Source organism: Cavia porcellus, unplaced genomic scaffold (assembly GCF_034190915.1).
Source record: "Cavia porcellus strain 051 isolate PalLab524CR breed Dunkin Hartley unplaced genomic scaffold, mCavPor4.1 scaffold_7, whole genome shotgun sequence".
Taxonomy (NCBI): Eukaryota; Metazoa; Chordata; class Mammalia; order Rodentia; family Caviidae; genus Cavia; species Cavia porcellus.
In genome coordinates, this window is record NW_026947490.1 from 51478745 (window position 1) to 51499279 (window position 20535).

The following is a 20535-nucleotide window of genomic DNA, read 5'->3' on the forward strand; positions in this document are numbered from 1 at the left end:
TTTTCTTGCATTGTCTGATATTAGGTGGTTATCTTCTAGTACAATAATTTAATGCTTTTAGTAATATTGCAGTTTCTCAAGGGTTTACATTATACATCTTAATTTATCAAAATCAATGTCCAACTTACACAAACATTGTAGTGAAAGAAAGGTTACTTCTCCATAGGTATTTTCCTACTTTTTATAGGATGTTATTAGGGCTACTATTTTATAGATAGATAGATAGATAGATATTTGTGTATGTTCCAATCCAATCATAAAAATTCATAATTATTACTTCTTATAAATGTAGACTTTTCACTGAAAATGACAGGATACAAGTACACAATTGTAGGATTTGTTAAATTCCTTATTTATCTTTTCTGATTCTCTTCATTGTTTCCTATAAACTTCAGTAACCAATGGCATTATTCTTTACTATAATCTAGCTATGCTTCCACTCACCCATTTTTGTTCATCTACTTAATACATTAAATTTGTATAAGCACAACAATATTAAGTGAAGAAATATCACATGAAATTATGCCATTTTTTCAACATTTCTCCATTTCACTATCCCTGGACCCTTGGCAAACACCATTCTATCATCCACTACTATTATTATTCAGTTTTTGTAGATTCCATTACTAAGTCCATATACTCATCTTTCCAACATGTAGATTATTTCATTTGCCTTAATGTTCATTACTTCCCCCGTTTTTCTCATATTAAAGGATTTCTTCCTCTTATTATATTGAATATATATGTATATATTGTATTATATATATATTGTTACTTATTTTTTTATCAATTTATCTGTTGCCAGACTTAGTTTGCTTCCCTGTCTTGGTTACTATGAATAAAACTATGCAATGAACATAGTGATACTGGTTATATTTCATTTATATATATATATATATATATATATATTCAGAAATGTGAAAGGTGAATTTTGTAGTATTCTATTTTTAATAGGTGCCTCATACAATTGTGGTTGAAAAATATATTTGATATGATTTTAACTTAAGTTTTTTTTTTTTTTTTTTTTTTTTTTTTTTTTTTTTTTGTCTTTTTCCTTTTTATCGGTACCGGGGATTGAACTCACGACTGCCTGCTTGCAAGGCAGGCACTTATGCCGCTGAGCTAAATCCCCAGCCCCCTTAACTTAAGTTTTTAGAAGACTCTCTTTGTGACTTAACATGTGATCCATCCTAAAGAATGGATGAATGTTTATAGAATATTTTTCCGCTATTGCTGATAGTCTGTTTTGTGTATGTCTGCAGGGTTCATTTATTTTGTATTATTACTAAAGCCTACTGTACCTTATTGGTATAGTAAATTGTATAATTACCTACATAGTTGTTTTACCAACATTATCAGGCAGGAGCATTTAAATTGCTATCTGATAACACTAGCTGTCATCTTGAAGATCTTTCTCTTATGTAAAGTATACTAAGACCAAATTCAGGTTTAGACATCTGAAATATGCTTATTCTGCATTAACTTTTGAAAGACAATTTTCTGCAAGTATTTAGTAGACAGTTTTCACTTTCATTGTTTTCAGTACATCATTATATTACTTCTGATTTCCACTGTTTCCTGCAGGAAGACTTCTTTTAATCTTATTTAGGTTCTCTTGTCTGTGATATGTTGTTTTTGTCTCCCTACCCTCTAGATTTTCTCTGTGATTTTTGCTTTCAAAATTTTGATTCTGATGTGTCTGCATGAAGATTTCTATGCATTTATCACACTTGAGTTTCTGAAAAATTTAGGTGTATAAATTATTGTTTTTCATAAACTTTGGGAAATTTTCAGATGTCTTCTCTTTGAATATGTCTTTCTTTACTCCCTCTTTCTATTTTTCTTCTTCCTACTCAATTCATTTGGCTTTGAGTGCATTTAATAATAATTCACATTTCTCAGGCATTGTGTCAGTTATTGTACACTTCAATTCTAGAATTTCCATCTGTTTGTATATAATTATTTCTATTTCTTTATTGATTATCTGCCTGAAAAGATACATACACCATACTTTCCTTCAATTTCTTATTCATAGTTTCCTTTTGTTTTCTAGCTCTCTAAGGATGAGACAGAAAGACAGAGAGACAGAAACAGAGACAGACAGAGAGTCTTCTAGAAGTCTTTACTAACTTCAGTTGCTTGCCTTATTCAAGGAAGCACCTATCGCCTGATATGATTTCTGAGTATGGTCATATTTTTTTGCGTGTGTACTTTAATTCTTTGTTTAGAACTGGGCATTTTGCTTGAGATACATATTGTGTCAAGATCCAGGGCTCCCATCCTTTTCCAGATCTAATATTATTTGCTTGCCATTTAGTCATTTGTTTAGTGACTTGAAAAAGTTTCATTATGGTAGTCAGGCCCTGATATCCCTATTTAATATTCTTTTCTTCCTTTTTCTCTTTTTCTTGTTGCTTTTTTTCCTTTTAGTGTGACTACTGAGAGGTTTTGTCTGGTACAGTATAAATCAGTTACTGTATAAAAATTGTGCTTAATTATGTAGTCTATTAGATTTCATTTTTTAACATTGGATGTGTACATGACTCTGAGATAGCTTTTCTACTTTACCAAGTTCACATTTTTCCCTATTATTAGCCAGGAACTACTATCTTGTATTTTCTTTCTGAGAACATTCCAGATGCAACACAGACTTTGGCATATACAAAGTCTTGCTAACTCTTGGAGATGTGTGGGATTTTATTTTGCAGTTGACTTCCTAGAAGTGCACCCTTGGTTTGAGTAGCTTGCTATTCAAACCAGAGTTTGCTCAGAGGATGTACTTCATTACCTAGAATCAGTGAAGCATTTGCCTTTTGTTGATGGTTCTATATTCAACTGGATAAATGCTTCTTCAATGTCTCTCCTGTCCTGTGATTGTCTCCGCTCTGAGCATATTCTTCTCACCCATCAAGGTCACCGTGAGTCCAAGAGGCCTTACCTTGGCTTTTTCCCTGATTCACTTCAGTTAACATCCCTTGCTCTGACCTTGTGATTGCTACTAATTTTACCACAAAGTTACGAGAATTCTCTTAATTATTCTCCAGTAATACACCCACTGTTTTCAGTAGTGCTTTACATGTAGGATTCTCCGTGATTTTTTCTAATGGTGTCTTTTTCAGGCAGAGCTGTGGATCTCCTTGTCAATAAGATCTGTCTCTCCCACCTGATTTTCTGCCTATGTAGAACCTAGGAAGAGAGGGAGAAAAGCCATTCTCTTTGTTTTACCTCTCCAGAAAATACTTCCTTTATCACTGAGTGAAATAAGGCACTGGTACCTTGCCCTTCCTAGGATAAGGTGTGCTCCTAGATTTGGAGCTGAGAAGAGGCATCTCCAGTTTTTGACCACATACATATCTGGAGAGGAGTTCTCTTAGTATAGTTTAGAGGGAAGGTGGGTCTTGTCTCAAATGAAACCCTGTTTCTTTTTCTTACATTCAGTAGATTTTGTTAAATAAATATTTCCATTGATTGTATGTGCTTAGGACAATTATGCAAAGAATTTAAAAGATTATGTTTGTGGGGTTATATTTAAATCATTTTCTGCAGTGAAACTCTTATTGTTGAAGAAAGAGTCCATGATGACCCTCCTTCTCCCCTCATTCTGGAAGACATCTGAATATTTTTTTCAAGATAATGTATCTATCTCTGCACTCCATTGATTCTTATACCTGCCACTCCGCCCATAACCCTTAATCCGTGCTACACACATCAAGTCAATTCAGTCCTATTTCCTTGGAAATATTTCTGACATTTCTTTCTGGATATCTATTTTCCTGTCAAACATAGCACCACAAAGATTAAGCTCTTTATCTCGCCTCTATAAATTGTTTATGAAGCTTTTTTCATGTGCTTAATTTTAATCCCATTAATCTGTTTCTCTAAAATGTAGTTTTGATGTAGAAATCAATTTTAAAAGATATCTTTAATGTCTGTATATTCCACTGTGATAGATATTTGGGTAGTAGGTTTGAATAAGATATGCTCACTTCTTTTGATAGATTCAAAATAGAGCATAGACGGTTTTTCGCTTGGATTCTGAAGCATTGCTTGTGGCACCTCTCCTACCCTTTTAGAAGCTTATCATTCTTCTTTATTCTTTCTTCTTATTGTTCTGCTTTCCCTAAAGCATAGTATCCCTCAAAATGCTCAGCACCACCCCCAAATATTCAGCTTCCATCAATTCAAGAATTATCCTATTTGTTACACTCTGAGTCATTTTTTCCATCTCAAGATACGATATCTGAATACCACAAATTTTTCCCAATTCCAGTCATCATTTCAGGCTGGCTCTACTGTATGCTCTACTGTATGGTGAAAGGGCCTGGCATGAGAAACTTGCTCTCATCATAAGCAACCAAGAAGCAAAGAAAGAAAGGCAGAGGCAGGAAGAAAAGTTTACACTTCCAGGTTATGCACCTGGTTACCTATATCCTACGAGGTCACACTTTGTAGGTGTTTCAGTCCATATTGGCTGGTTCCAAGGCAGGGTGACATGTCAGAGGAGAATGGTAGAAAGGGTTGTTCGTGGGGTGGCAGACATGAAGCAGCGACACATCAAGGGATGCAGGGGACACATGTATTTGTCTGCCTCTTGGACAGGGATTCACATCCAAATATCACATTTAGCTATACATTCATCATTAGACCACAATCCACTCATGAGTATCACAACGTCATAAGCCAATCACCCCTCAACCCCACCATAAATGCCTTTGGGGAACATTTAAATGTAATCCATGTCATCATCTTAATTCCTTGACTTCCAAACTTACATTAAATATTTTCAGCGTCTCAATGCTTTAATAAATGAATTTTATATGGGAAGGACATTGTAAAGTTGCATGCTCTAGCAAAATACTCTCCTATCCTTTTGCAAACTTCCATGATAAGTTGAAGTTCATGTAATCAAACTATACTCTCTCTCTTTAGCTAAGGTCCTAGTTAACCACATTTCAATCACTAATTAATTTACAGTTTGGAGGAATTTTTTTCTGCTCCTGATCCTGTCATGAATACTGGTCATTTCAATAAGCACTTAATTAAATTGTTCATCCTGTTTCCAGGTTTTTCATTTTCTTGGTCAGGTTTTCAACCCATCTCACTTATGCACGTCCATGCCATCACCAATTCCACCTCCTCTGAGACTTCCATTCTAGGTCTATCTCACTCTCACTTTTCCTCTCCCTTTTCTTCTCTCTCTGTCTCTGTCTCTCTGTCTCTGTCTGTCTTTGTCTCTGTCTCTCTCCTCCTCTCTGTTTGTTTTCTCCTCTCTACTTTGCTTATAGCTCACTTGAGTAGACCCAGTCCAATGATTTATTACTCGTCTGAAGAGCTGTAATCTTTGGTCATTTTTCATTGTCTGTCATTTCTTCATGCTGATTCTATGATACAATATTATATAATCAAATATTTTAATTGATTCTTTCATGATCCTTTTACTTCTTCAGGTGAGATTAATAAAATTTTAAATCTGGATAAACCCAACAGCATATCTACTTTTCACTTGCATGCAAGCAATAAAATATTGCTCTTCTTTTCTTTTCTCTACTCTCCATTAACTCTCATTCCTTATCCTCATTTGATAATTTTTCTCCTAATTTTTTGAAAATAAAATGATAGTGCCAATGAGGAAACAACCCTATATCATCACCATTATGCCTATCAGTGATCTGGGCCTCTGTAATTACATTCTTCTTCTTGGTGACCTGCTTTTTAACTGCTAAAATCCAATCATTTTTACAGAGCAGTCAAATAGAAGTCAGGTCATAGTTTTACTGCTTAAAAATTGTATTCTCAATTGTGTCAGAATAAAATTAAAATTATTTGCTGAAGCTTTCAAGTTCCCATAGGTGAGTTTTTGCTCACTTTGTGGTATCTCATGACTAGCCGTTCCCTGAACCCACCTGCTCAGCATACTTTAATCACATAGATCCTTTTATCTCTGGAACAAGTCAAATTCAGCCCTGCCTTACAGGCTCCACAATTACTAGTTCCTCTGCCTAGAATGCATGATTCTCACATCTTTCCAAGGTCACTGCCTTCTTATCGGTGAGTGAATTAAACACTTTCATTCAACTTCTATGTCTCTGGGACACAAAACCTAATATCCACAATTTAAAGATGAGAAATTTAACTGAGTCCATGGTTTAAATATTCAGTCCATGGCCAGCCAGCTCCAAGATAGGACCTCATGGTGGAAGAACATGGCAGAGAAAATTTGCTTAGCTTGTGAAGACTTGAAAAGCAGCCAGGGAGCATACCCAGGGAGAAAGAGGCCCGGTACCTGACGCAGTTCTCAGACACACCTATTAATGTGCTCTGCCATTTCCCTGGATGGCTCTCAACTCAAACATGTTAACATAATCAAACTTCACCAGCACAAACATCTTAGAAAATACTTGCTGGTCCGCCCAATATTTATATTCTCTAACTTCAATCACTCCCATAACCTTGTTCTTTTCATTCTTGTCAATCTTTTTTCCACTTCCCACTTATGACTTCAACAATTTACCATCACATCATTAGCATATTTATGCTTTTGACAGTTCGTTTCCTTCTGCTTCCTCAATTTGATAATAAGTTACTTTGGGCCCACTTCGTGATCTTGATTGTTCTTCACTGTATCTCCAGTGGCTAAAGCACATATGGGCCACAGCTGGTATTCAATAAATTTTCCATAGTCTGTTTGGCCTCCAATATTTTGCTATCTCAAAAGATGGTGCTAACACCATACAAATTACATATGTCACAAGCTTAGCTTGAACATTACCACCTCTTTCTTACTCACTGTCCATGCCTAAGCACCAAATCCTACCAAATGTGCCTACAAATTTTTGCTCAAATATGTCTGCTTCTCTGCATTTCTCTTGTTCCTACCATTCATGTCTCACCACCAGATTAGAGTAACAGTTCTCATGTGTCGATGTGAGTCTCACTCTTAGATCTTCCACGTCTTTTTTTAACAAGAAGAAAAATCGTTTTTATTTGGCTCTTCTACTTCTTTCCCAATGTGCAGAAATAAAATGAATTTTGTATAAAATGGAAATATATGATTTCTGTTGTTTAAGTATTTATATCACTCCTTGTTATCCTAGTGACTTAGAAGATCTTTGTAACATAGGCTACAAATCATACAGAATTAACCCTTTGTTCTTCCAAGTCACATTACCTCTGAATAATTCCACTGTATCACTCTAAACCTGATGTTCATCACATCTTTGGTGTTTAATAAACGTATGTTCATTGAATAAATTAATGTATACATATACAAATAGCACAAATGACAGTTAGTGATATGAAAATACTTGAGGATAAATGATATAACTTTAGCCAGATATAAATACCCACCTTTAACAAATATTTTGAATTATAATATAAAACATGCAAAGCATCCACAAAAGTCTGACAGCTCTGCTAAGGCCCCAGCTAAATCTGGTATCCTCGTGCTGTTTGTCTCTTGAGCCATTTTAATTTCTGTGACACTGAACTCTTTTCTTTCCTTCATTTTCTAGGAACAATTGATGCTGGCTGCCTGGCCTGAGAAAGGCTCCTGGGTATCATTGCTCTGGCAGGTGGTTTTCATTTGCCTGTCTGGAGATGCTGGCAGTTCTGCAAACACAGTTCCTATCTCTTCCCCAGCCAGGTCCCTAATGCTGCCTGCATCTGATACAATGGCTTGTTACCTCCTGGAATATGTAGTTCTAACAGCAACAAAGCCTTCTTTTCCTCCAGCAAGTCTCCAAAAATAAGCAAACAAATAAAAAATAATGATTTCCTGTATTATTATATTGCAACATATATTTTCAATCAATTACATCATTTATAAGATTATTTCCTCTGGAATAATATATATCATCTGTTTAACCTCTGACAAAGAAGCTGAATTGGAATGGGACCTCATTGTAAAACCCTTGCAGCTGCTTCATAGGTTTAGTTTCCTAAGCAACCTGGAAACTTAATTATACCCAAACAACAAGATTGAGTATTTAGTGGAAGGAGATTTAGTGGAATCACTATCATCAAGGATCTAAGAACTGAGATGATTGAGAGGAAGAAAAGTAAAAATGAGAGAATGTAATTTGGAGATCAGATAAATTAACTACGGAGCTTTTAAAACAATTTTTATGCATGTTAGAACTTGAAATCTCAAGTAGTCTTCAGGTTTTCAGGAAATGAGAATGGAAATATTTAAAGGATCAGTTTAAATGGCATTGCCTGATGGGGTGCTTACAGTGCCTAGCTGCTGAAACTTGAGGGAATGTTCCTGTAAAGGATGCTTCTTAAGGAAAAAAACAACAACAAAAAACAAAAAACATAAAGGAAGATAAATCTAAGTATATCACGTACAGGTACAAATTCCCTAAGATCAATGTGATCATTGCAAATACCTAAATTGTACCAACAAACTAAGTAAATAAAGAGTAATTTTTGAACAAGACCTTGAAAAATAGAGTTTAGACACACAAAAGGTTTATGCATATTTATGATTACACCAATTTTGCATGTATTGCCATTGCTGTTTGCTCGTGTCTTCTGATGTCCCCTATAGAATTCCATTTCTCTACAGGATCCATTAACAACAGCTCTGCGCCAGGATAAGGAGTCGTGAGGAATGTAGGTCATGTTACACATTGTTTCTAAGGCAATCACAGACCCTGGGTCTTTCATGTTTAGAGTCTTAAGATAAAAAAGACACAGAGATCAGATTCCAAAACAAACTTCCCAGTAATTTACCCTTCCTTTAATTAGCATATGCATACATGATCAAAGAGATTCTGCTCCAGCACAATCCACTGCACAACTTTCCCCAGTTCATTTGCTAGCCTACTTCAATATTGGAAAATGTTAATTAAAGTCTTCCTAATCAGAAAACAAAATCTGCCTTCCTGTATATTACATATTTTATCCTAGTTCTACTTTTTATCCCAAACTAAACTCATTTCTCTTTTATTGAGTCTTAAATTTGAAATAGTTGCTGTTTCTAAATTTTGTCTTTTCCAGAACAATTATCTGTACTTTTTCCATTCAATGTTCCTTCTCTGAAGAGTAAAAGATTTGAAAAACCAGAGGAATATTTCTCTCATCAGAGGTGTCTTTTATCCTTGTAATTATTTATTCTATCAACTTGCTTCCTAGTACTGTCTAAAATTGCTCAGGTCATTATTTTTTTTAAAAAAAGACCTTAAGATAAAGGAGACTCACTCCTTATTCCTACCTTTAGCACTAAACGCCATACCCTTGGTTTTCATTTTAATGAATTCACTCTAATGCTGTGAAAAAATGTGGGTTGCCTTTCATACTCACCTGGAAAACACCCAAGCCCCTTCCATGATACTGTGGCACAACACACATGCATGCACTTCGCTGGTCTAGTTGAGTCTAGAATAGTAGAAATGTGTTAACTACATCCAACTTGCTTATTGTGAAATAGAAGAGCATAGTTATTCATTCAGCTGTTTGTCCATATACTACATCTGTGTGACCAAAACGATTTTCTCATTGACCTCTAAATACATCTCGCCAATTAACACATCAGTCTTTTTAATTTTCGAGTTTCTATTGCAGAAATTCATTTTGTGCTTCCTTCTGGGGTGACACATTTTTACATCCTCAATGGAGAGTCACAAACAGACCGATGCTATGCTGTGCTCACTCCAGAGATCCACCCGATGCTTGTACATTTTCACACATACGTCTACTGATGAGAAACAGGCAGATCTATTCCTAATGAAAGTATTCATATGTTTTTCTTTCAGTTGTTAAAACAGAATGTTCCTCCAAAGCACTGTTTTCTGTATTTTCCCTTTTTTCCTCATCCCAAACCCACTACCTACTCTGGAACTTCTTGGTGCCCGTTATGTATTTGCAAAAAAGACCTGAAAATCTTTAAACTATTTAATTTATTTATTTTCAAATGAAATATACAAATCTCCATAGCTGTATTAAAACAAAAATATCTTACAAACATAATTATGATAAATATGTAAAAATAAATGTAAACCTAGACAAAATTGTGCATATAAATTTATAGCATATTTAAAATGAGAAAGCTAAAACAGATTGATAGCCACATATTCTATACATTAAATTAAAGTCTGAAATATTATAAAGACTGCGGAGTGATGAACACTTCAAGAGGACCAATTTCAGAGCTTATATGCGCCAGAGTAGTTGTCCCCCTGTTTGGTTTGCTATCTTTCCTCCTCTCCCTGTCTCCTACACTCCTACAGTCTGTTTTTATCTATATTGCTCCGTCTATAGTCCACAGAAAATAGTTCATTTAAAAATTGGAAGCAACTTATAAAGTTATTGAGGCATGTGGTCATGAGTCCAGAAAGCCCTACTTAGTTGACAGGTATAATGATGTTCCAAATGTGATTATTACTAAGTGAGAGTAATGTCTACTCCATGTGTATTATCGAATTAGAGCGCTTCTAATTAGGCTTATGAAATGCTCAAGAATCCAAGTTTCCTGAACTTTGAAGCATTAGGATTTAAGATTTCAAGGCACTCAAAAGCTTATGTGGTCCCAGTTCACATTACTTAAAATTTAAAAAATGGTTCTAGATGTATCTCAGGCTTATTATCCTCAGTTTATCATTTTTTCACTGTGCCATAGTTGCTTTATGAGTGAAACATGATTATAGCAAGGCAAATTGTGTTGATTGTCTCATTTCCTCTTCCAGTAAATATGACTTGTATAAGCAGAAATACAGGCTGAGTTCAAATCCTGTCTCTGTCATTTATTGACCTTGGGAAAGTTAACATGCTTCTTCAAGCTGTAGTTTGCTCACTTATAAAGTAGGAATGATGCCCAAGTTATGGAGTTGGTGATCATTAAGCAAGATAATTCATTTAATGATTTCACCAGAGTACCTACCAGATAATAGATGTTCAACAACACTAGATATTATTATAATTATTATAAAATGAATTTTACTCTAGAAACAAGGCTAGGAAGTAGAAGATAAACTAACAGATTATTAAGAATGCTAGTAATACTCTTTAGAGATATTTTAATGCACATATGTATTTAAACATATATTTGTATGTTATTATTTTATATAAAATAATTCTCAAAACAGAGTGAAACTGCTTGCTAAACATGTATCAGTATGTAGTTACCAACCTGTTAATTTCTAAGATCTTCATTCTTAAAAATTCTAAGAATAAATTCAAGAAACTCAAGGATTGTGCTGTTATCTGCTCCAGGCTGAATATCGATTACAGGAAATAATAAAGTGTGTAATAATCATTTACTTTTAAATTGTACTTTTTGTAGAGATTTGCAAGCCTTTTATAATTACAGAGTTTCATTAACCTTTCAAAGAGAACTGTGCAATAATACAGTGAATCTTTAGTACAGTGCAAAATCAGGCCAACCCAGGAAAAGCAATTGAAATCCTGTGCATCCACCTGGAAAACCACACTACGGCAGGTGACAATGAGTGCTGAGAGACTGTGCAGTGTAGAAATTTTCATATCTTTCCCTGCAGACATCCAGTGCGGTTGCTTCTTCCACATAATGACCTTGTTTTATTAGTCTCTGTGCTACTTCCTTATTCATTCACTTATTCAGCGTTTACTAAGTACTGCTTACAAACCCAATGTTATGCTACGGGATCCAGGGTAAAAATGTTAATAAAATAAGATCACTATGTTAAGGGTCTAGAAAGCAGTCAAGGCAATTAAGTGAAGAGACTGCTTTCATGGACAGTGATAAACACAAGTGCAGGATGTTGTGGAAACACACAAGTGAGAGATGGACAGGCATCCCAGAAGGGATCAAAGAAAGATCTCTGAAGTGCACGACTTCAAAATTAAATTGAGGTTTAAAGAATTTAAAGAAAGGAATGCACTTGGTAAAGTTCCATGTGACTAAGTATTTAAGAACGTACAGCTTCAGTTCCCATGTGATTTTTCTGTTGATGGAAACATAGTGTCCGTCAAGAGAAGTTTCATCCAGTAAGCATGAGTTCTTTCTCTGTTGTTGATTCTGCTGCTGTTCACTTTGTGTTCTCACCTTGTTGTGCATCCATGAGTACTTTTCATCCTCTACTCAAACAACAAGTAGTGCTCTTTCGTGGAAATAGTTTATACCTTTGGAGTTAGAGCGACTTGTAAATGGAACACAAATTCAATATCCCTGTAAGAATTGCCTGCATTGGGGCACAGCAGAAGCTTGTGTACACCCAAGAATTTTGACAAGAAAATAGACAGTAAGTCTCACAAGTCATCCAATCCAGATGTTCCCCTGGCAAGTGTATAGTTATCTGTCACTTTCCTTAGGCTTAACTTGTCTTTACTTCAAGGGACAATTCTATTTATAGTTATCTTTTCAAAGATAGCTTTCTTTTAATAAGCACTGAAGTCTCTACATTGTTTGGAAAGTCTACATTTATATAAACAACATTATAATAGAAAAGTAAACCGTGAAAGCTATTGACATTAAGGACAATATGCAACACAGAACTCAAAAATAGAAGAAACTTTTAAGATAAACAAATGTAGGAAAATAATTACCTGGTAGTCAATTTGGTCTCTTGTCTTTGCAAATGCTTGTTCCAAGTTCTGCTCAAAATGGTGTCAGGGCTTTCACTGCTGTCATGGGTTGCCATGAGCCCTGCCTTTAACTGACATAATCACTGATTATTACAATTAGTGCCATTAGTATAGAGTGAGATGCGAAGTATCAGTCATATAGAATTGCCCATTATGTCTGCACAACACACAAAGTTCATCACTTACAATTAACATTACCAGAGTGGATTCAAAACAAATTATGAAAGACCTGTCACTGCATAATGCTGCCAGATGTGAATATCAGAAATGATGAGCCAAATGTCAAACCTCAATGTTTTGCTATAAGATACCCACATTGTAGATGTGAGAATATAGAAAGACAACATGTTTGTGGATGGGAATTTTAAGGGAGCCAATAGACCAGGTACATTGTTGAATAGCAGAAAAATATATGGATTTCACTTGACGTAATAGAGCCTCTTTGAAAAGAATGATTTGTGGTTTCATTGTTTGATCATTTCATCATGCCTAAATCTTGTAATCTGAGCAACTACTTTGAAGACAATAATACACAATATATTAACTATTGCTAATCTATTATGTTATTTTGAAATTCCATATTATTATTTTGTCCTTTTGTCATTTTAAAATTTAAAAAAAAATTAAAAGAAAGAAAATTATTTTTCTGTTTTATTTTATTACAAAAGTCAGGAGAGATGATACAGCGATGGTGAAAAAGATCAGAAATAACGTAATTTTTAACCCTGGAAATTTAATTACAATAGAAATTACCCAGTTGTAATTTTATCATGAGAATGATTATTAGCGCTCAATTCCAAACAAATGCATTTTCAATAAAAGAGTGCAAAACTGAGAAAAATAGAGCTCCAGGCTCCACCTTAGATCAAGCAGTGAGCTTGAAGATGAAACTTGCTATTATGGGAGAGCAGAAAGACAAAAGGATCCTGAGTTATCAATAACTGTGGAGCTATGTTTCCTCTTTGATATAACTGAACACAAATTGTAAGACTGAATGTTGGAGATATGAAGAATATAAATAAAAAATTCCACCTCATGGATCTCAAAACTATGGAGTATCACTTACATTTCAAGAAAGTGATTTCAAATCAATATGTCCCTGTGCACATTTCAGGCATTTTAATAAAATCTTTACCATGAGCAGTTGCAAGTTTGGATATATATGTAGAAAGAAAGATTTCCATAACTTTCCCACAAATACCCTTTTGAAGTATTATGTGTACATATTTTAAGCATTTTCTATACATAAAATAATTGTACACTCCAATATAATTTTATTTTTTATTTCATAAGATACATATGCTTCTCCAATGCAATTTGCTTTCCCTGCTGTAATTCTGAATTTGTGCTACGTTTTAATGTATGGAAATATTATTAATTTAAACTCTATTGATTTCCATCATTAAATTACATTGTTATGATACCAAAAATAATGCATTAAATATTCTTGTAAATTTGCTTGTTTGAAGATATTTGGATAAGGCTCTAAAAACAACTGTTAGGTCATTATATATATGCTTTCAAATATAAGATATTTTTATATCTATATCATGCTATGTCTTATCTACCTACTCAAATTACTTTTTAAAATGTTTGCTCTGATCTATATTTCCAATACTACAAATAGAACATCACTAAACCTTTATATTTTTGATAAAATCAATGAAAAAGAGCATTTTAACATAGTTACATTTTAATTCACAAAAATAGTTTGTTATCTTTATATGCAGGTATTACCAGTTTATATTTCTTCATCTTTGTGCTTAAGTTTGTTATCTTTCATTGCCTATTTGTTTGATCTCCCTTCTTTCTTTTCTTCCTTCCTTTTATTAATTCAATTGGTCTATATTTCATGTTATAGAATATGTTAATTTTCCTATGTAATGCATAAAGTCCAATAGTTTCTATTATATTCATCAGCACTAATTTCAACATATGTTCAACAATTCAGAAATAATTACACACACATTATGCCCATCCACCATCCCCTTTATCCCACTCTTGCCCCAGATATAGATAAATATGAATCTATTTTTTGTATCTATACATTTCTATGTTCCTCACATTTCATAAAAATACAATCTTATCACATGTGGCTTATCACATCTTTTTTGTGATTATTTTTTCCTTACTTAGCATGATACATTCCAGGTCCACTATTTAGATATGCATAATTTATTTATCCATTCATTATGAATGATGACTCCTTACCCTGATTTTTCGTGTTGGGCATCCATCAGAGATATCTATTGATGGACATTTAGATTATTTCCACTTCTTGGCTATTGTCAATAATGTCATTATACACATTTTTGTGTGGATATATATTTTCATTTCTTTTGTGTATATGGCTTCTAGTTGAATGGCTATATCACATGATAATGAATGTTTACCTCAGTAAAAATCTGTCAAAAATTTTCGAAACTACTATTTTGCATCAGTACCATCAATGTGTAAAAGTTCGAAATTGTCACATCATTGTCAAGACTTCTTGTTATATCTTCTGTAGGAAACAAAATAAAATTTTATAACAAAATTATAAGAAAATAACAGTATGTATCATTATCTTCAAAGTAGTTACTTAGAGAGCAAGATAGAAACTGAAAAGGAAATAAAAAGATGACAAAAACTTTCTTTTTAATGAATTAAATTAAGCTGGAAGAATAAACGAAACAAATTAGCATATATGTTGAATTACTTTTGAAATATTGGAATATGTAATTTGAAGTACTGAATTTTTCTCTGCTTCCAATTTATCCGTCATCTATTCTCTCTCTCTCTCTCTCTCTCTCTCTCTCTCTCTCTCTCTCTCTCTCTGGCGTGTTTTTCTCATAAAAGAGAAACTAAGAGATATTTGTCCTTGTGGGTCTGGCTTATTTCACTTAATATGTTCTCAAGTTGCATCCATTTACCTGTGAAAACTGTAAGCCCATCTTCTTTGTGGCAACACAGCACTCCATTGTGCATAAATAAATTTTTCTTATTTTTTCATCTGTTGAAGGAACCAAAAGCACACTGGAGGAACAATGTCATTAATAAATAGTGCTTGAAACCATACTCATAAGTGAACTAAATCAAACTCGCATCTATGAACACCGAATAGTTTCCCTAGTGTAGGAAATGATTCAAATATGTAAAAGTTTGTGGTAACCATGATTCCCCATGATGTGGCCTTGAAGCCTTATAAAGTTTTCACTCATTAATTGGAATGGCTTGATTTTGGGCTATTTTATATTATGGCCTGTGATGCAATGAACAGCTATTTTGAAGAAAACAAGACATCATAATAGCTAGTGCTGATTTAATATCATCTTGTTTTGAAGCCGCACCAAACTATGGCTCTTCTGTCTCCATTGATTTTATCATGTTGTAGCTTGCTGGATTTTATCGTATGTGGTAGTATAAACAAAAATTGTTATAGGCAAAGAGACAATATAGAAACCATTGATCATTTTTTCTGTTAGCTGGTTCTAAATACTCTACAATGCATTCACCCACTTGAATGGTGTTACACAGTCTTGATATGTTTGATGCTATAGCATATGAAATTATATTCAAATATTTCAAGGAAAAAGACACTATGGTAACTACTATTAAGTCGGGTTATTTGGTGGTGAAGCACTAGGTTGCTGAAAGTGTCATGCTTTAACCTGTATTGTTATGTTGGTATGCCCCCTTTTATCTCATCCTCTCCCTTATTCTTTAAAAAATTATTTAATTTTTTAAATTTCTTTTTTAAACTAAGGGGAAAAATAAAAAATCTAGCAGGATATATTATAGTAACTTTTTTGATTTCCTATCAACTGGAAGTCCTGTAATACCCCCGTTATCTTGTTTTGACTGATTAGACTCTATTCTGCTCTGTATGAAAGTATCAAGTATCAGAATATAGGCAACTACTTTGAAGGCAATAAGATTCACTATGATGCCCATTCTGCTTTGACTATTATCCTCTTTTGAGGTTCTGTAAGATTTACAAAGTTTAGGTTTTATTGGTCTTGTTCTCTACTGTTTTGTTCAACTTTATAATACTTAAAGAGATAGACAAATCTTCTTAAGGATACAAGAGGCATTATGGTAACCATTGTTGATAACCTTGTACTCTGTTTTTACATCACGTGCTATGTCTATCCTTGGTTTTGACTGACAGCTTTGTTTTATCGTGCTTGATTTTATTCTCTTACAAAAAAAAGTAATAAGATCTAAGGGAGCAATAAAACCCAAAATGTGTAAATTTCGTTGTAATAAAGAGAAGGAAAGAAAAGTGCCCTGAAGGATACAACAGCAAGGGTGTTTAGGTGTGTTACATAGAAGACCATATTGATATTTTGGATTGGATTACTGAACACAACTGTTTGCAGTCTCACTGTTTGAATGTTCGTTTTGTGTGCTTTGATCTTGTGACCTGAAACACCACTTCTAAGATGATAGCGAGTAATCTATTAACTGGTGATAGCATACTGTTTTTTTGTTTTGTTTTGTTTTGTTTTGTGTTTTTGTAGTTCTGAATTACTTGTACCCTTACACTGTTTTGTTTTGTTCTGCTTTTTTTTTCTTTTTTTCCTTTTAAATAAAATTTAAAAATAAATAAATAGTGCTGGGGAAATTGGATATCCACATGCTAAAGACTGAGTCTCGACCCGTATATATCACCATGCACTCAAGTAAAAATGGATCAAAGATCTAAATATTAAAACAGAAACACTTAATCTGCTGAAAGACAAAAGAGGTACAACTCAAACACACAGGCATAGCCAAGGACTTTCTGAGCAGAGCACCAGGGGTACAAGAAATAACACCATGAAGTAACTAATGGCATTGCCTGAAATACTACTTTTTCACAACAAAGGAAACAACCAACAGAGTGAAGATATAATTTACAGAATGAGACAGAGACCCCTCCAAAAACTAAAAGACCCAATAAAAAATGGGCACCCGAAATGGACACTTCCAAAAGAACGGATGGCCAATAAACACATGAAAATGTACTCACCATTGCTGACCGTGAGGGAAATGCCAATGAAAACTGCACTGATTTTTCAAGAACAACAGAAAGAATGTTTGTTATCAAAAATATCTAATAATAACATATACTGTTGAGGATGCGAGAAAAAGAAACTTCTACATTGTTGGTAGGAATGTAAACTAGTATAACTACTGTGGAAATCAGTGTGGTGCTCCCTCACAAAACCAGAAATAGAAGTGCTGTGTGAGCTAACTATTCTATTTCTAGGTATCTTCTTGAAAGAATGAATGACACCATGTTACAGGGTTGCATTCCACCCATGTTTAGGGCAGCTCAATTTAAAATAGCTAAGTGTTGGATACAGCATGTAAGTCAATCAGTGAATAAGTTGTTGTGTCTTTTGTAGTGGGCTTGCAGTAGTATAATATCCTGGTTTTTATTTTCATTTCCCCAAGGATCAATGATATATAATCTTTTCGTGAGTTTATTAGCTACTTTTATATTTTCATTAAATTTACATTCAAATCCTTTAGCTATTTTTGTTACATTGCTTGCTTTTTATTGTTAAATTCTCTGATGTTCTTTATATATACTGAACGTAAGTTATTTGTGTCAGATACATTGTTTGCAAATTTTTCTTCTGAATCTTTAATTATGTCCTTTAGCACACACAAGTTTTTAGGTTTTTTTGAACTCTTATTTACTATTTTACCTTCAGCAATTATATATTTGCTGTCATTCTTGAAAAAATTATTGCTTAACCCAACATAATAAAGATTTATTATCTCTTCTATGAATTTTATAGTTCTTTTCTTACATTTAGATCTATGATTCATTTGAGTTAATTATTGTTTATGGTACAAGGTAAAGGGAAAAGATTAGTTATTTTGTATACAGACATCCACTTCAAGCACCATTTGTTGCAAATTTTCCTTTTCCCCAATGAATTGTCTCAATAACTTTGCTGAAAAAAATTTGTTTTTAAATTGAGGGCTTTATTTTTACACTCAATTCTGTAACTTTTGATCTATTTCCTTATGCAAGTGGCACACTGTCTTTTATTTATTGTAGTTTGTTGTAGATTGGGAAATATGCAACAATTCTCCTCTTTTTCCAAAGATGTTTTGATTCTACTACATCTTCTGTGTTTTCATATGAAACTTAGTTGTATTGCTGATTCTGGAAAGGTAGGGTTACGTGAAGTGAAATAAATCAGACATGCAAGCTTAAAGATTGTATGGTTTCTCTTTTACAAAAAGCCTAAAGTATAAATAAATCAAAAAGCAAAATAAATTACAGTCAATATGAACTACAGAAATAAATCTTTCATAAACGAGAAGGGGACAAAAAAATTGAAGGAGGGAGGAAAGATAGAGAGGAAGAAGATGTAAAAATTAATATTTGCTAGGTAAATGCACCAACTACTCACAGTGAATGTATTCATAATGTATGTGGATCCATATAAATAAAAATTAATTAATTAATTAAGAAACTGTGAGATTTCAAGTAGGTCAATTCTGATAATATTTTTTATCTTAATATTCCATGAACACAAGATACCATTCCATTACATAGGTCTTCCTTTATTTATTTCAAAGTGGATTTTGATTTTCAGTGTACAAGTTCTACATTACTCTGTCTAAAATTAGCATTTATTCATTTGGTGTTGTTGTAAATTGAATTCTTGATTTTTTTAATTTTTAAATTTTGAATTTTTTATTGATCATTTGAAAACATAGATGACTTTTCTCTATTGGTTTTGTATCCTAGAATTTTGATAAACTAATTTATTAACTCTAATTACCTTTTGTGGATTCTTACATTGTTTTCATGTTCCAGACCATGCCATGTATGAATAAAAATGCTTCCCATATTCTTTTCCAACACTGATGCTCCTTTTCCTCTCCTCCCCTCTCCTCTCCTCCTTCCTTTCCTTTTTCCTTCTGTTTCTCCCTTCCTCCTCTCTTTTCTTGTGTGCCCGTCCCCTAGAAGATCCAATAATGCTGGGCCAAAATTTCAAAGCAAATATATTTATTGGTTATTTTCTTGGTCCCTGATATTAAAGCAGAACACCGTACACTGGGTGGCTTGAACATCAAACATTACTTGCTCCCAGTTCTAGGAGCTGGAAAATCCATGTCAAAGGGCCAGCAGATGTCCTGTCTGATAAGGCCTCTTCCTTGCAGATAGATCATTTTCTTGTTTCCTCCATGGCAGAGAGTGTAGAGGAAACACATTCTCTCCTTTCGGTCCGGAGGAGGGGAGGACACGAATCTCATCACCGTCCACTCTCATGACCCAGGTGTCTCCACAAGAGTCCATCTGCCAGAATCTGGGGGAACACACAGACCCGCAGTGCTTAACCAACCTTATGGTAGGAGAAAACTCCTAACTCCTAACTGTAAGATTCTCATAGGTGTCCTTTAGATAATTCTCTTATATTCCTATTTTTTGAGTACTGCATCATGAAAAAGTTTCCAATTTTTGTATTTTTCTTGCCCCTATTCAGATAATTTTGTTGATTTTGAACCGTATTTGATACATGTTATGACACTGACTACATTTTGGATATTAAACCAATCTTGTCTTTCTTGGATTAGTCTACTTGGCCTCAGGACATAATCTATTTTAGATGCTACCACCCTCACCTGGCCTGGAATTTCTTGAGAATTGTGGTATATAGGTTCAAAAGAAATAATGATTTGTAATTTTCTTTTATAGTGGTGGCTGATTTTGTTACATTAACTTCTAGTTTTAAGAAGAGACTGTAAGCAGTTGATACTAACTCATCTTTAAATAATTGATAGAAATCATAATTAAGACATTTCTTAGCTTGGACATTGTTTGAGATTTTCAATAATTCATCCTCCCTACTTAGGACCAATCGTGATCAGTTTTTTTCTTGAGTCCATTTTGGTGCTTCCTATATTTCAAGAACATGGCCTACTTGTTCTGGGATTTCTAGTTGGCTGTCACAGGTTTTTCACAGTATTCTCCTAGTACCCATT

At 33.8% G+C, this 20535-nt stretch overlaps 1 long non-coding RNA gene across 2 annotated transcripts in view; it reads right to left on the minus strand.

The window, feature by feature from the left end:
• LOC106027434 (uncharacterized) overlaps positions 1-17739 on the minus strand; it is a 133773-nt gene extending 116034 nt beyond the window's left edge. For both annotated transcript variants that reach the window (XR_001201024.2, XR_010048835.1), the window contains exon 1: positions 17555-17739. This is a non-coding gene — a long non-coding RNA (uncharacterized LOC106027434). The remainder of the gene's footprint in view (positions 1-17554) is intronic.
• Positions 17740-20535: the final 2796 nt, after the last annotated feature.